At 47.5% G+C, this 4,200-nt stretch overlaps 1 protein-coding gene across 1 annotated transcript in view; it reads left to right on the top strand.

Annotated features, from left to right (window-relative positions):
* Pipox (pipecolic acid and sarcosine oxidase) overlaps positions 1-4,200 on the top strand; it is a 44,755-nt gene that overhangs the window by 14,414 nt on the left and 26,141 nt on the right. The window lies entirely within an intron of this gene.

Here is a 4,200-nt window from a genome sequence, read left to right as displayed (position 1 = left end):
TTTTTTTTTTTGGTTTTGCTTTTTCAAGACAGGGGTTTCTCTGTGTAACAGCCCTGGCTGTCCTGTCCTGAACACTCACTTTGTAGACCAGGCTGACCTTGAACTCACAGAGATTCCCCTGCCTCTGCCTACCAATCACTAGGACTAAAGGCATGCACTATCATGCCTGGCTGATTTTTCTTTTTTGAAGAGACAGGGTCTTGTTATATTGTCTAGACTATTCCCCCAACTCCTGGGCTCAACTAACCCTTCTGCCTCAGCTTCCTAAAAAGGTGGGGCTGTGTGCATGTGTCATCCTGGTTGGCTGTAATTAGCTCTCATTATTAGCCTTTCCACAATCATGGATCCCTTCTCTTCCCACCTGGTCTTAAAACTATCCCATTTCCTTCTCTGGGAAGCTTGCTCCCCTCCATCTCTATTCCAATCCCCCGAGCCCTTCCCAAACCTCTTATTCTCCTGTCCACCTTGGCTGGGACCTATAGTTACACTTCTCCAAACACTCCCATTCCTAGAGGCTGCCTGGTGACGCCCCAGAATTCTGTTGACAGGTGTCAGATTTGGCCAGATCTTTTTGGTTTTCGGGGTAGTGTCTCTTGTAGCCCAAAGTGGCTTCAGACTCCGTAAGTAGCTGAGGGTGTCCTTAAACTCCTGATCTTCCCTTACCTCTGACTGCTGGGATTATAAACCAGACTGGTCAGTTCATTTTTCTGGTTTCTAACAGACCACCTCATCCTCATGACTCTGGCTTGGCTTTGATGGCTTTTCTGACTCCTACATTGGCCAGTATAGGACATGCCTATCCTCTAGGGAACTGGTGGGGTATTCTCAGGCGGCAGAACATGTGGCAGCAGCTTTTCTTGGAGGGACACAGAGCAGGTTGTCCCCACTGGGGTAGGTACATTGAATAGAAGTACAAGTGATTTTCCTAACAGTAAGTAATGTGTCTCCATCCTGAGCTATTCATTCCTGTGTCTCACAGGCTCCCATACCTGCCTCTCCACCCCCAACCCCATCCTCCCCACTCCCTTCAACCCACCCCCACCCCAGCTCCTACCAGGAAAGCTACCCATCAAGTCTGTCCAGCTGCAGCTGAGAGAACCGAGACTTAGACATGGCAGTGATAAAGTATCCCAGAATCCTCAGGTGCGGAGGGGGAGGCAGGAGTCCTCTGAAGCAAATAGAGCATGTATATTTTGGAGAGAGGTCAGGGGGTGTCTGGAGGATGCAGGACCTCTCTGTAGGACAAATCAGGCCCAGTGGTTCTGGCAGCCTGGCCTGCGTGTCTGCCCAGTGCTCCTGGGCCCTTCTGTTCAGGCCTGGAGTCCCACAGAGGCAGCATTCTGCTTAGGAGCTCGGAGCACAGACGGGGAGGCGGGCCTTGCAGAGAATCGATTTGCGGGACCAGCGGGGGCTTTCTCTTCCTCCTTACTTCCCAGATCTTTGATCTCTTGTCCTCCCTCCATAGTTTCCCAGCTTTCTCCCACTTCTGTAGCTGTTGGGGGAAGGGGGGAGAGGGAGTGTCGTCAGTTCTTTGTCCTCTGGTGTCCTGTGACTGGGTGGGTCCTAGCCTCCTACTCAAGTCATGAGGCAGGGTTCTGGCTATGGTGGGAGTAGGGATGTGTGTGTGTGTGTGTGTGTGTGTGTGTGTGTGTGTGTGTATGCACATACATACAGACACACCCTCACACACAAAGAACTCAAAGCATCATCAAGACCATGTGGAAGACTGAGGTGGGGAAAATCAGGGGCGACGGAAAAAAAGAGAATTCAGCAAATTAAAAATTTTACAACCATCCGGCAAGTCTGCAAAAATGTACTTCCCTGCGGTCTTTCATTTATCTCATTATCTGACTCCTAATGTGCCGCTTCCCCTTTCTTTTCTCGCCACACTTTGGTGCAAAATCTTATTAGCTTTTTTTTTTTCCTGGCAGGGGCTTCATATCGTCTTTTTCATTACATTTCCTAATAAAAGCCATCACTAGGATGGCACGGCTGGAGGATTAAAAAACCACCTCAGCAGCCTCCTGGCTAGCGGAGCCTCGGCTCCCTGTAGCCTTGTCAAGTCGCCAGGGGAAACAGGCCAGACCCGGAGGGCTGGATCAGAAACACAGAGACACCCGGGTTAGGCTGCCGAACATTCCAGAACTGGGAGAGGTGCTAAGATGGTGGCTGCCGAGTCACGATGTTGTAGTAGGGAAGAGCAGGAACGTTAGACACCCGTTGTCAATCTAGCTGAGACCATCTACTTCCTCCTAAAATATAAAAGACTTTGATCTTTGTCTTTGGACTCTGGCCCACAGTGTCACCGATTCTTTTGAGTTACATTGTTGATGGCAACTACTCAGCTTTTAAAGAAGGTAGATTGGATTTCTTTGTCCGGACTTTGTTAAAATTCTCAGGAAACATATTTAAGAGAAAATGTAGCATTTACTTATTTTAAAGGTCACACTGTTACATCACCTTTGCCAGTGCCCACCCACCTCCAGAACTTTTTTCATCTTCCCAAAGGGAAATGCGGTACCCACCCGTCCGTACCCTGCCCAACCCCCACGAACTTCATTTTTGCTTTTCACCTTAGTGGAGCCTGCAGTCTAGATGGCCCTTGGAAATAGACTGTCCCTCATTCTGCATCTGCCTGTTTCACTCAGCATAATGCCCCCAATACTCACCAGGTTGTGAGAAGGGATAGAAAATCACCTTACCTGTTTTGTTTCTGCTTTTAAAAAAGATTTATTTTTATTCATTCTAACTATGTGTATGTGTGTGTTTGCTGCATGCAGGTGTGTGCACATGAGTGTGCATTAGTCTGAAGAGCCAGAAGTTCAAATGCCCTGGAGCTGTGGTGCAGATAGCTGTGAGCTACCTAATATAGGTGCGGATCCTTTGGAAGAGAGCAGCAAGTGCTCTTAACCACCGAGCCATCTCTCCAGCCCCAGATAGTGACCCCTTTTAATGATATTCCTTTGTTTGAATTCCCAAATTTTGTTTATGCTCCCTTTTTAAAAAATTCCAGCCTTGCCAGATGGTGGTTGTGCAAACTAGGCGGTGACAACATACACCTTTAATACCAGCACTCAGGGAGGCAGAGGCAGGAGGATATCTGTTGAGTTTGTGGGCAGCCTGGTCTACAGAGTGAGTTCCAGGACAGCCAGGGCTACACAGAGAAGCCCTTTTGCCCTTCCTCAAAACCAAAAGGAAAACCAAAACCAAAAGGAAAAAAAAAATGCAGCGAGATGGCTCAGCGGGTAAGAGCATTGACTGCTCTTCTAAAGGTCCTGAGTTCAAATCCCAGCAACCACATGGTGGCTCACAACCATCCCTAATGAGAGCTGACACCCTCTTCTGTGCATCTGAAGACAGCTACAGTGTACTTACATATAATAATAAATAAATCTTAAAAGAAAAAAAAATGTTTCCAGCTGGGCGGTGGTGGCTCATGCCTTTAATCCCAGCACTTGGGAGGCAGAGGCAAGTGGATTTCTGAGTTCGAGGCCAGCCTGGTCTACAGAGTGAGTTCCAGACAGCCAGGACATAGAGAAACCTTATCTCGAAAAACAAAACAAGACAAAACAAAAAATTCCATATAAGGAAGTTGAAGAGAGAACCTTCCCAGAGCTGTCTTACTGAGGTGGGCTTCTTCCTGCTCTTCCTCTGCCCTACCTCTATGCTGCTAATAATTAACCCCCTGTTTCATCATTGACTAACTGAGCTCACTAAAGACTACTGGGTATGTTGCTTGGCTCAGATATTTGGTTTGGGGGAAGGGCTAAAAATGACAGAAAACTGGGCCTGACAAAGCAAGTAAATCAAGGAGAAAAAAAAAAATAAAACAAACCCAACTGCCTATAAAGTAATAGACATTTTGTTGCCTGGTTATAAACTGGCCCTGAAAGTTTGTCACGTGTCACCCCACAAAGTGATATCACCCACAGTGAGGGCTGCTGGCTTAGCCACACACAACTTCTGGAGTGGGAAAAGGCTGGCTTGAAAGAAAGTGATCATCATTTTGAAACATTTGGCTGGATGTGATTAAAAATAAGGGTACAGCCAGGTGTGATGGTGCACACCTTTAATCCCAGGACTTGGGAGGCAGAGGCAGGTGGATTTCTGAGTTTGAGGCCAACCTGGTCTACAGAGTGAGTTCAGGGACAGCCAGGGCTACACAGAGAAACCCTGTCTCGAAAAACCAAAAAAAAAAAA

This window comes from Mastomys coucha, unplaced genomic scaffold (genome assembly GCF_008632895.1).
Source record: "Mastomys coucha isolate ucsf_1 unplaced genomic scaffold, UCSF_Mcou_1 pScaffold5, whole genome shotgun sequence".
Taxonomy (NCBI): domain Eukaryota; kingdom Metazoa; phylum Chordata; class Mammalia; order Rodentia; family Muridae; genus Mastomys; species Mastomys coucha.
This window is presented reverse-complemented; position numbering and strand designations above follow the sequence as displayed.